The sequence below is a fragment of the Papaver somniferum genome, chromosome 8 (assembly GCF_003573695.1).
Source record: "Papaver somniferum cultivar HN1 chromosome 8, ASM357369v1, whole genome shotgun sequence".
NCBI lineage: Eukaryota > Viridiplantae > Streptophyta > Magnoliopsida > Ranunculales > Papaveraceae > Papaver > Papaver somniferum.
Genome location: NC_039365.1, coordinates 65,093,755 through 65,108,055, shown reverse-complemented (window position 1 = coordinate 65,108,055; position 14,301 = coordinate 65,093,755).

Genomic DNA, 14,301 nt, shown 5'->3' with positions numbered 1-14,301 from the left:
CAATTGATAACCCGGACTTATATTACCGAAGAACAACCTAGTATTATCAATCACCTCATAATAATATTAATCGACGCGGCGAAAGAAGATATTGTGGAATCACAAACGATAAGAAGAATATGTTTGTGACTACTTTTATATCTTGCCTATCGGAGATATTAATATCAAGCCAATTGTTACGACTGTACTCAACATGATAGAATATGCAAGATCAGATCACACAACTACGAGAAACTAGTATCGGTCTGGCTTCACAATCCCAATGGAGTCTTTAAGTCGTTAACCTGGTTTACAAGAAGAAACCTAAGGTTAAAGGAGAATCGATTCTATCTAATACAACTAGTATCACACAGGAGGTGTGGGGATTAGGTTTCCCAGTTGCTAGAGTTCTCCCTTATATAGTCTTTCAAATCAGGGTTTGCAATCGATGTTAGCTTGGTAACAAAGCATTCAATATTCACCGTTAGATGAAAACCTGATTACATTCAAGCTAATATCTTTCAACCGTTATATCGAAAACTTAGTTTGTTACACACAAATGAAATGCACGATTTTAGGTTTGTGTAATCGTACCCAAACATGTACATTTGTTGGTTCAACAGTAGTTAACCAAATGGTTAGCCATATGAGCACTTTCATATCAACCATATTCTTCTTCACCATAACTAGTTCAAATGACTCAAATGAACTAGTTAGAGAGTTGTTCAATTGTATAAATCTTATATAAATATACAATACTTAATCGAAGAAAAAACGATTTGATTCACTCTAACATTCATGAACTTTATAGACACAGTTTGTAATTTGCATTCCTTAGTTAATATAAATATAAGTTCACAAATAATTGTCTTTAGATATAACCAACTCAAGTTCGCGGACTTAAGTTCTCGGAAGGAGTTCACAAACTCCATCAAATATTCTCAGGATGAGAACCTCCACCAGTTCGCGGACTGAGCTCATAGCTCTTGTTCCGGTTTTGCTGATCAACAAAGTACGCATACTTTGGTTCAAGGAATAAGGACTTATACATATATGTGTTACCACACAATGATTATATCCAACAATGGTTATATAATCTAAACTCTCATTTCAATCATTGAAACATTCTTGAAGGACGTTATATAGTTGTTATTCACAAACCATTTTTCGTCAAATCCATTTTCAAAGTGATTGAAACATAACATGACTTTCGTCACTAGGTAAAGATGAACTTGGACAAAGCGAGAGCTTACCAACACATATTTCGAGAAATAGATAGGTGAGATAAACTCGGCTCGAAATAGCAAATGTGCATAATCATAGTCTATATAGAAAACGAATTTTGTCTCAAGATAGGAGATAGAGTAGATAGACTTTTGAGTGATAGATAAGTTCAAGTCTCCACATACCTTTTAGTCGATGAAGTTATACCAGTTTCTTGAATAGTCCTTCTTCTTGTATGATGATAGACATGGAGTTCTTGAGCTCAACTACACTTTCTATCCTAGTCCGATACTTAGCTATAGTAGACTAGAAATCAAGACTTATAGTTCTGATCACTAACATTGACAAACATGCTTGAGATAACAAAGAATGCGACCGAGCAGTGCTCTAACACCCACCTTTCATAAGATTGAGCACAAAGGTGAGCATGCACATTCCAACACAACTAGGTTGTGTTGAGTTGAACCTTATCTTCTTTCTCACAAGTGACTAAGACAGGATCATCACTCTTGATCTCTTTCTTGGTTTTCTTATTACTCTTGTCCCATCTCTTGTTTTTCTTCTTTGACTTGTGATGAAGAATGTCATTATCACAACATTCATTCGTACAAGAGACTTTAGACATCAAGATGTCTTTCCTTGGTCTTTCAAGAAAACTCTCAAAAACATTATTACCAACATTTATCAATTGAGTGTCATTCTTATGACTAACTTTTGGTCCCTTCTTGTCTATGGAGGACTTTGGGACCCATTTATGGAAGGGTTTCGCAGGAGAGGCTTTCTCCTTCATACCATTAGGACCATTTCCCTTTTGGATACTTTGCGAAACATCCTTTCTACAATTTGGAACATCAGATCTTGTCTTTTTATTTACAAAGTCATCTCTCTTTCAATAATCGGGTCTTTTATGAAATGAACTTGTCGAGCGATAGGCAAAATCTGAACTATCATTACAATAATTCTTTTGCCTAAACTTAGGACAATAAAGATCTGAGTTCTTTTGGGGAGAAAACTTAGCCAATTCGTTTGATACAAAAGAAAGTGCATCCTGCATCTTACGAACTTTGCATCCCCATTACAAGTGCCTTTTATTACACAATAATAACAACGCTCAGTAACATACAAAGTCTGAGTTTTAATGTTACCTTTTTGTGGGACCTCTTGATTTGGAGATCGACGAGTTTTCTTCTTCTTATCGTTGTTCAACGTTGTTGCTTTCTTGACATTACTGTTTTGTTTGATTGCTGCTGGTTGAACAAAATTCTTAGGCTTGACAGGTTTTTCTTCTTTACAAGAAATATGAGAATTTTTGACATCAGTGGAAGCCTCTGGTTGAGAAGAATTTGTAGATTTGACAAATTTTATCTCATTGTTATCGTTGGAAGCACTTTATTCCTTATATCCCAATCCTCGTGTATCGCCATGATATCTTTATGCTTATAACAATGAGGATAAATTGTTTATGCTATCATTGGATTTTTTCAAGTACAAATTTTCTTCTTCCAACGTCTTGATTTTATCAAGAGCACCAGCTAGCTCAGCCTTAAGGCATTTTTCTCGTGAGAGATATTCACCTTCTTTTTCTTTAAAACTCTTTTGTTGAGAGTTAATCTTTGCTTCAGATTCAATAGGTTTCTTTTCCGACAAAAAGAAATCTCTCCGAAGATTCTCGCATTCGAGACTCTTTGATTTTAGCTCTTCTGGGCGATCTTTAAGAAGAGAATCAATGAGGCGATAACCAATATAATATCCTTCGAAAACCTTCTTCAGTTTCTTGTTCTCACGGCAAAGAGGAGTCATAAGAACAACAAAATCCGAAGATCTCAGATTTTTCAAAGGATTCAATAGTTTAGAGTATTCTGAGATATCCTCTTCTACTTCTCGTTCAAAATCTGAATCATCATCATCGGAAATTTCATCCATCCTTTCTTGTAGACATACTTTCCAGTTGTCATTAGTTTCTACATCATTAACAATATCAACTAGTCTAGTAGATTCTCTCTGATGATTTCATGAAGGTCTTCAGATATTAATTCGTAGATGCCATCATCAAGTGTTAGTTCAAAACTACCTTGATTTACGTTAACTGAATCATTCTCAGGTTCTATAAAAACCATTTTTAGATTCGAATCCTATAGGTTGGATTGCACCAAATACAGATTGTTAGATATTTTCGTATTTGCTTGCGCTGATACCAACTGAAAAGACTAGGGTACCCAAGTACACCACAATCTTTTTGTTTCAACCTATAAGTCCTCTTACCAAGTGTGATCATCTTATTGTTTGGTATCTTCTTTATTTTTAGGTATCAAGTGTTTTTGCTTAACGAAATTCTGTGCAATTGTGGTGATATAATGTCTATGTTTGTTTCAATTGCTTCCGGTTAAGAAAATAATTGTGCAAGTCAATTTATTTTGGTTTGTATGTATTGTTTATGGCTTAACGAAATATGGGATCATTTGTTTAGTCCAAATTTATTCCGTATAAGATAAACTAAGTTAATTCCGATCTTAGTTAGACTTATCAAATTGGAGGATTCGGTTATTTAAGTCTAATCGAATGCCTTGCCAAGAAAAAACTAGTTAACTAACCTAGTATTTTTCTTGTCTAAAGAGAAAGGTGTAAGTTATTCTCGGAATAATTAGAGCCTGATGAGAGAAATAAAGTTAATTATGATCTTTCTTTTGGTCTTATCGAAATATGCGGTTATGCATACGCAACTGGTTTAACAAGGGAATTAAGTTTCTTAGTCGATTTGTTAAACTATTAGGGAAAATTGCTTCGGGAAATTGTTTCCTTGATATTAAAAATAAATTACTTTTAGTTTCGGTTTTAATATTGGTTATATATCTAAAGTGGTATGTGAAACCTTCGTGCTTAACTCTTATAGGTTATTTACAAGTCTTTTGGATTTGTAACATCCTTTCGGTTTGTCCTTTATTTGCTCGAACCTTTGTCATTTTGTGACAAAAAGTAGGAGAAATATATGAAATATACAAGTGATTTACAATCACTAAGGAAAGGACAATTGTGCTTAAACGTTATATCTAACGGAAGAGTAAAGCATTGACTAAGGGGGAGAAACATATCATATTGATGTTGTAGTATTTATGACTACAAAAAGGGGAATAACAAAGATGTTAGGATTGAATATTTACCTAGCTTAACTTTAGGGGAGTAAAAGCTTTTGTTATTCAAATGTCAACAACGACATTTATTGATTGAATATATGCAGGTTATTGTGCTGTTGAAACTTGGAATCAAGCGTATCTAGAATGAATTCTTACGTAATTTGTTTATCCATATGTAATAACAGTTTTGTCATTAAAATTGACAAAGGGGGAGATTTTTAGAGAATAGCTCGGTTGAACTCACCAAGCATTGGTATATCAAGTTTGGTTGTCATATTTTAGTGTGTCAAAAATCATCTAAAGTCGCTTGATTAAATACTAGAGTCAACTTCGTTTAGGTTATACTAGAAAGTATAGGAATGTTGATACATAAAAGTATTACTCCGAAGACCTGAAGAATGTGAAGAAGTAGCGAACTACAACGACGACGTCATCCTTCCACTTGAGTTTAGTAATATTGACTTGAACTGTTTCATTCCTAACGTATCTTTTTGAAGTCGTGCTATATTGAAAACATAACTGTGAAGCTGTATATACTGTACATATTGTATAATACTCTATTGATGTGACATGATCATAATTGTATTATCATACTATTAGGGAATTAGACTACGAAATATAACGCTTATCTTTTGAACTTCGTAGATATGACATCGGCATAATCTTGTACATATTGTTATGATTATGTGAATGGGTTATGGTGAAGATTTCATTATAGGAAATAATGTTTTACATTCGTTTAAAGGAAGTACATTCATGAACCTGTTTCGTGAGTCGAAAGGGAAATCATTAGGCTTATTGGTCCGGCTATTCATTGAAAATATTTAGATGAAAAATATGTGTGAGATGGTAGAACCGATCTTAACTATACTATGTGTCTTGGTATAACTAATCACAATGCCTTACTTATGATTTGTTATGACTGGTTTTTATTAATTGGTGTAACCGTAACTAAGTAATCACCATGTGTTGGTATGATCGATCCTTGTAATTGGTGTGACCGATCATAGTAATTGGTGTGACCAATCACGAGTGTTGTGTATCGATCCTTGTAATTGGTAACCGGTCCTGGTAACTGGTGTGACCGGTCCTGGTAACTGGTGTGACCGATCACAAGCAATACCATGTATAGATGGAACCTATCCTTGTAACTGGTGTAACTGATCCTGGTGACTAGTGTGACTAATCACAAGTATTTCCATATTGAGGTATAACCAATCCTAGTGATTGGTAGAACTGATTGAATCCATGTATGTGATTTGGAATTTAATCAATCACATAGTAGTCTTGGAATACAGGGAAATCAATTCTAAACTTGTTTGGAAGTGTGGTATGACCGATTCCAAGAATGTAAATCCATGTAAATATGAAATAAGGATTTACATTGAAAATATGTCAACATACTTTGAACACGGGAAGTAACTCTTATCATTTACTGTTCAAAGATATTCTTTAGTATTCAAGGTGATCCTGTGCCGAAATAAATTGAGAATCTTTTAATTAAGGTTTTTGGTTTTATATGCTTTAATTACCAGCAGTTAAATGCGTATCTATGGAGAATAAAAATTAGTAATGTGCATTTACTAATTGGATATTTTCTATTGAGAGATTTCGAAAATATTGGACAAGCATTTATTGGAATTAGGAAAACCGAATTTTGCTATTTATTGCAAATCTTGAGAATATTTTCGGTTTTGGAAATTCCTTGGTGTCCAAACATCCTTGGTCTATAAATACCAAAGTTTGCATTTCTAGCAAACTATCATGAGAGCTAGGAAAACTTCATCTTTTGTTGTTTCTGGTGGAGCAGTCTATTCGGAGAGGAAAGTATCCTAATCAGGTGAAATCTCTTATCACCGCTTGTTTAAAAACTTCCGTGGGATCAAGAAGCTCTATGAGTACCATTGGTGGGAAACTAGATAATTGCAGTGTTATTAGTTTTCGATTGATTTGATTGACTAAACGTTGTGGAAAATTTAATTGCACCTAGTTTCTTTGTTCTTGAGAATCTTCTCTTCTGATATAAGATTCAATCAAACTAGATCGAAGTATCGACGGGATCTTTAGAAATGTTGTTAGATCTAAAGACATCTTGTGATAATCCATTGTTAACAGACTTCGTTATATGCGTGATTGATCACAAGATTCAAGTGGTGTTGTGCAGGTTATTGAAGATTAAAGAAGATTTGAAGACGAAGAAGATTTCTTATTGGTTTTCGTATCTTATGAATTGTGTGCACAAACCTTGATCGGATGGGATCCAACTAGAATCAGATTTATTCGCTTGATTAGTTACATGAGATCGAAATCGCTTTATAGTTTCTCTTTGAGATCTATATTGGTTGATGGCGAATCTAGACTTGACTATTTCGATAGTTAAAGTTAGATTGATCTAACCAGGCAAAGGAGTTTATTAGATTAAACGGAAGAGCCTTTGCGTATCACTTAAGATATCTTTATCTTGAAAAGAATCTAAGAAGTTGTTACCAAACAGATTTGTTGTTCCTTTACTGTTTGGAATACGATCCAAAGGAATTGTACCAGTGCGTGACTCTTAAAGCCGGAAGCGCATGGATATTGAGGGAACTAAGTATGTAGGGGTAGTATTCTTGGTGTAAACTATACAAAGTTGTTTTATATTTTGCATAGCGGCTTAATTCTGATAGTATTCAATTCTAGACTAGGTCCCGGGTTTTTCTGTATTTGCAGTTTCCTCGTTAACAAAATCTTATTGTGCCATTTACTTTACTTTTCCGCATTATAATTGTTTTATTATAATTTAAGTAAATTGCACTTTACGTTAATTCTGCATTACTTGATAGTGATCCTATAAAGTTTGGTTAAGTTTGAACCTATTATCGAGTAACATACTTCGTTGTCGTATTGTCTCGATCTTATATCCATAGTCAATCACACAAGTTATTTTGTTATTGTATTGTCTCGATCTCGTATCCATAGACAATTACACAAAGTCTGAACCAAATTTTGTATTGTCTCGACTATGTCCATAGACAATCACTTTCTGTAGAGGACTTATAGGTTGAAACAAAAAGATTGTGGTGTATTTGGGCACCCTCATCTTTTCACTAATGTTTCGTGAAATCTACTTTGGCAAATAATAGAGTTAATATTTCTTTTATTTTGAGCTATAATTTCCTAGAATTAATTTCTGAACCACTTGAATATGGAAAACAGTGAAATCCTGAGTCCCAGTAAATTATTCATCCTGTAACATATTTTGTACTCCCTCTGTTTCAAAAAGACCGTCCTCTATTCTATTTTCGTCAATTTCAAAATTGTGTCCAATTTCTGTTTATAGTCGTGTTTTTCCAATGAACTCTCTATAATAACCTTCAATTTATTATATTCATAAGTGCATTTTTAATGAGACATAATCTAAAGTATTAAAGAAATTTATATAATTAAGGAAACAAATATATCCTTTATTCCTTTTAAAAGACAATATATTTTGCTCCTAGAATTAAATTCCTTTATACTCCATAAATTCAATATCTTTTAATTTTCCTTTTATATTTTCTATTTACAATCCTCTTAACAATTTTAGGAAGTTTTTAATACTTGCATTTTTATTAACGTAAAATAGGTAAATAATTAAGGATAGTCAAGTAAAATACTATGGTCTCCTTAATATTTTGACACAGTCAAAGCGGACTGTCTTTTTGAAACGGAGGGAGTATATATTTTATTTATTTCTAGTACTTTCGTTTATTAAATCTGAAATCAATCTCACCAAGTCCGAGCGAACGACAACCATATTTACCACTATACAAAATTCGATCATTTTTCGGCGTCGCCGAGGCGGACTTGTTTTTAGGTTTTTATTTTTATTATTTTTGTTCTTTTTTACGCGTTTTGGTATTTTCTGTTTGCTTTCAGATTTGGAGCGAAGCGAAAGAAAAAGAGAAAGTGCTTTAAAGAAAAGCAAAGCCAAAAAAAGGAAAGAAAAGAAAAATCTAAACGGAGTGAAGAAAAATATTTTGTATAAGTTTTTTTTATTAGTTTTTTTTTCTTGAAACTGCAATTAGGATTTCATTTTTGGAATCTTTTATTTTTCGACTTTTTGAACTTTATTTTTTGGACATTGGACTTTATCATTTTTAAATCCCTAAGGAATGGTTAGTTTAAATATAAACTGCAACAGGGAAGGACGACAATAACGATACTGTCTCGGCCCCTCGGGTTCGTATATTGACATAGGAGTTGGTGGCCCGACTCGACTTCAACGGTTCATCCCCCATCTGAAACGAGAGATAAGAATTCTAAACACCCGCGAATCCCCTGTCAGCGGGTTTACATGATGATTTTGTAATGCATATATGTTGAGGTCTGAACACGGTTTTAATTTCTAGTACAGGGAAAGGCCTCGCCAAATTAAGATAAGGACTCGGATTTCATCATCGTTTCCTTCTTGCCCGCCTTAGGAACACGTAACCTACGCGAACCTAATCCATAAAATTTTGACTAGAACGTGACCGATAGGCTAACGAACTTAATAGGAAAGTCGTTCAAAAGAAATATTGGTTGCTCTATTAAGCCTATCTCGAAGTTCATGATGATTACTGTAAGTTGAGAGAGCCGCTTTTTAGCCCAAGGAAACGTTGCCCGGTGAGGCAGGGGTGTGCAAGATCCATGGAACTTCGCCTGTCTCTATTTAACTTACTTTAATTCATATTGATTTTAGAGAGGTTTGCTGAAATTGTAACGAATTTCCTTTCGGAAGAATAGAAGATGGTCTAGAAACAATCTAAGGGAGACATCATGCTTTTTGTTTGCTAGATTCAATAGGCTTGTTTTGGTCGAGTCAGCCTTTTTTGTGCTTTTGTAGAATTCCCTTGCAGTTAGGATGTCAAACTGGTATTACAATAGCCAATACAATGAATATCCAACTGATCAATATGGACATTACTCTTTTTTTGACTATAGTGTGAATAGTGGTTGGGAACGCCAACCTTTTGAAGGTTATGGGTCATACCATGGTGAGCCCAATTATTATCCTCACGCGCATCGGTCATACGAGAAAGAAGATTATATCACTAGTTCCTCATCTTTGGAGGATACAATCAAACTATTTAAAAGTAGTCCTTTTTATGATCCTTCTATTCCTATTACTCCTCTAGAAGAGTCCCCCAGGGAGTTAGCTGAGACGAAATGTAAGTTAGCTGACGTGAGTAACGTAGTTATGGATGAAAGAACTGCAACAATGAGTGAACCTTCTTTAGAAGATACCCTCAAGAAGACAGCTGAGACGGACGAAAGAATTGCTCGAAATGATCTGAATTTCCAACACAATGTTTCCAATATTACCCGTGAAAATGAGGGTAGTTATTATTCACCTAATCAAGATGATGAGATTATAAATGGAGACACTACTATAGAAGAGGTTCAACCATTTTCATATTATTATAATGATGATTATGACGATGATAGCGTTGATGAAGAATCATACATATGTAAGCACAGTGATCAGGAAATTGTTATTCCATTTGAGTTTCATAATGATAGTATTATTTCTGGTTCAAATCCCCTTTTGATTACAAAGACAATGATGGTTTAGAGAAACGGGTTTATTCTGAGAAGACTGTTTTTTTTAGAGTCTAGCGAATTAGAAACACCAGTCTTGGAAGAAGATAAACTCGTAGAGATAAATGAGGTTGATGATTGTAACTTAGTAGAACCAATTGACCATTTTCAGAAATCTGAAGATCTAGAAATTAAGGAAATTGTGACTAGTCTATTTAGAGACACTGGAAACTCTAACTTTGGGGGTGATTATCATTCTCCTTGTGCCTTACCATTAGTTCTTAGAAAGTTCCCTCGCATAGGACTTGACATCTGTGCCTCAACCATTTTACAAGATTATATTCATACATGTTTTATTAAACCTAGTTATGTCCATAAAAATGTTCAGTTGTTTGAAACCCATCCTGTGGTTGATGTGGTTAACCCAGGATATGATACCAAGATTGAATTTGTTTTCCCACCAGAAACTTTTGTGGGAACTTATGAGTTTCAGATGTGTCAGTTATTAAGTTTTGAGACTTAACCTAATTACTGTAGGAGATTAGGGTCGCCACGTTTTCTTAAGAAAGACCACCACTTTCATTGTGGTCAGCTGTGTGAGTCAAATATGATTGATTTCGAGGATCCCCAGTTATTTAGGTTATTATTATGTGCTTCCAAGTTCTTAATTGAGTTTTTCAGTATCTTCAACCTGATCTTCAGGATCCTATCTTTGAGGAAATCCAGCCAATGAAAACATTTTATCTAGACTCTTTTATAGAGCCTGAACCTGAACCACAACTAGATGTAGTTATCTTAAACAAAAAAAAAAGATAAAGGTGTGTTAGATATCTTCTTGGCTTGTTGCAATTTGCTCTTCTTGTGGTTAGGACTTTTTGATCCAGATGACCTGCGGTTATTCCGGCTACCGCTATATGATTTTATGTGGTGACTAATTCTTCCAATGTTTGGCTGAAGACTTTAAACTTAGCACTTCTTGGGAGGTAACCCATGCTCATGCGACACGGTAATATTCTTTTTTTTCCCTTTCCTTCAAGTGGTAAAAATTTCTCCTTGTTCATGCTTTTAATTTCATCTTTAGAACATTGAGGACAATGTTAAATTTAAGTTTGGGGGTATGTGAAAAAAAATTAGTTGCATTATAAACTCCAGAGCCTAGAAATTTGTGCTAATTAAGGATGACACTAACCAATCTAAGTGGATGGAAGCATCTTGGTTGTAGAAGTTGAGGAATCAAAAAAAAAATAGAGTTTATTCATAAAAGCACATAGCTCGGGTGTTATAAATAACATGGTAGTTTCTCCATATCTCGTTGAGCCCTTTTCACCTTATGTTTTTGATTTTGATTTTGATTTTTGAAAATACATTTCTCTAAGTGAGATGGTGATATAGAGTGATTGAGTCACCATGGAAAAAAAATGAAAAAATGAAAAAAATTAGACCAGACCATCAGACCAACCGGAATAAATTATTCAATAAAATCGACCGCTGGTTCCCTTGTATATGCCAGCTGAGTTGATCTAGAATTAGGATTATCGGCCACTGGTCCCTTGTATATGCCAGTTGTGTTGATATTAGTTCAGACCAGTATCTCAGTCCATTAGGATAAGTTCATCCTGGCAGTGGCCTTTAAACAGTTATGGGAAATACCGTTCACCTTAGTCAGAATCTAAAACCATCTACGTTTTTCCCTATATCCATCTTCTTAATCTATCCATGTGATTTTTTTGATTCTGAGTATGGATGCGACTTCTGAGTAGAGCTCTTTCACTCGCATCAGGGTATTTCCTCCTATAATCAATGACAGTATGCCAACCAAGGAGGTTTCATTAGTGTTATTCCAAGGTTCTACATAGATATTTAGGGTTTGAAATAAAGGTTTTGTGGGTACACCTCTTGTAAACCCTCCCGAGACTATAACTCGGTCACTAGGGACACCTATGGGTTCAAAGGCTTATTGCACACGCTAAGTGCAATCGCAATGCCTGCGACAGTGAGTTAGGATTTTATTTTCTACATTATATTTGCTCGAGGACTTTAAAATAATGAGTTTGGGGGTATTTGATAGACACATTTTTGCGTCTGAATTTTCCTCAATGTATATAACGTTAGTGCTCGATTTTTTACTAATTATGGTGTTTTTATGTGTGTATAAGTGTTTTTGGAGAAATAAACTCTTGTGGAAAAAGTTGCTCGAAAACTGAAATTTGCACTCCCAGAAGTATGTTGGAGACGCCTTAGAAAATGATATTGGTACCCGGAGGACAATTACTAAATGGACCCCCACTTTGGATAAGGTGCACCCACATGTTATTCACACCCCGTTGGTGGTTAAGGGGGAACCCCCGATCTACTTCACGAGAAAAAAAATTGTGGAGGGACAAATTGAGTTCAATTATCTTATCTTTTAACAGCGGGAATTTCTGGAATGCTTTTAACCTAGATTTACTCAGAATTTTTCACGACATTTGATTGAAATAGACTTTTCTCACTGAAACAAGACTGGTAAGTGATCTGGAATCGAAAAAATATATATATATATATATACACACGGTGAGAAGAGCATGTGTCTGAGAGGAGATTTTCACGGGATTGTAAGTGTCGATAGGATTTTGCATGGGGCCATAGCATGTTTAACGTAATCTGGGATGTCTATACAACAAGTTTGATTGAGTTGGACTGCTACAGACATGTGATGTAGTTTTTAAGTGGTAGTAAAGTTCGTTCAACTCGGACTTGATAAGATTGGGTTCTAAACTTAAACTAAAAATAGAAAATATATATACAAGAGGTTTGTCACAATGTCGAGAGAGACTGAGACTCAGGATTCCACCAAATTCCATTCATGTGATTCAAATAATAATTCCAATCAATTATAGATCAAATATTAAAAATATGGACTCTCATTCTTTGCCAAAACGTAGATTTTTGAAAAGTAATGATTGTAAATCAAAATCATGATGTACCAAAAATACATAGACCAAGCATACACCATCAAACGAAATCACACCCATTCAATAAAAATCATAAATCGATTAAAAATCAATGCAAATAGTCATAAAAGAATTATTAGAATTACCACATGCGTGAAATAGGGCTTCCTCCGTCATCCCAGTGTTGGGGTTTAGCTCCTCATATTAATCACTTGCTCAAAATACATGTTTATAGCCCAAAAGTTGATTAAAAGAGTGAAAAGAATAAAAACAGTAAATCTGAGACGCACAGAAAGCGTCTAGAGAAGAACGATAGAAAATAAGTACGTCTGTTGCTGTTGTTTTAAGGCTGACAGGCGTCTGTCCTTGTCACAGTTGAAGAACGACTGTCTGTGGAAGTCTGTTCTTCGTGTTCTTCAGGATCTTCGTGTAGCAGCAGCAGCAGCAGAGACGGGCCTCCTGTAATCTCTGATTCTCGCCTCCTGAGCTCTCCTCTCGACCCCAAACTCTCCGTACTTCTTCTAGGGGACCTAAGCATCCTATTTATACACAAAAGAGTCATTGAATCTTTCCCAAATCGCATCAAAATTCCCTTTTTCCTTTCTTGGCAGTCACGGCAATAATCGCTTCCCAAATTTGTTTTACGCGTTTCTGAGCTTTCCCACTTATCTCAAACTCTTCCTTAGATATATATGTATCTTTGGAAAGAGTTTACTTGCCTTTAATCTCCTTGAATAACATATTTTGAAACCATGAAGCCGTGTTTCCTTATTTGACTTTGATTCCAATTCCCGGCTATTCTAGCCCAAGTTGATCGGTCCAATTGCTTCTAATGAACTTGTTAAGTCATATCAAGTCCAGCCCAATCAATTTCCGGTGTTGAATCTCTTTAAAACTGCCCAAAGCTTCACGTCCAAAATCTGCAGACGTGAGGTATCTTTTCCCGCCAATTCTTTTTGATTCAAATCGTGAAGAAGGTGGGTGTCCCCCTATCCTGTGTTGTTCTCCCTTTAGAAGATGCCTGGAAATGGGTCACCCCTTAGTAATTAGGTTACCCCTTATCCAAAGTGAGAGTCCGTATAGTAATTTTCTCCCACGAGCGCAAAAACCATTTTTTTAGCCAATTTCGCCGCAAAAGCTTATTTCTCCAAAACTACCTACAGGGACATAAAAAGCCATAATAAATATAAAATCGAGCACTAATAATATATACAATTGAGATTATATAAGACACAAAAATGTGCCTATCAACATGTGAAGGAGCTAAAATTGGAACTTATTTCCAGTATTTGTTAGAATTTATTGAGAGGATTATTTGTATTTACGGGAGTATCTTGAGGGTCCTAAGAGTATATACAGTTGTTACGGGACTCATAGAAGGGATGGAGAGTGTTGGGGGAGACTGCAGAGAGCTGAGGTCGGAGAAAAGGAAGTTGCAGAACTCATTCCTACACTTTCAGGCGAAGAAGAAGAATAATAGATCACAGTTTAGA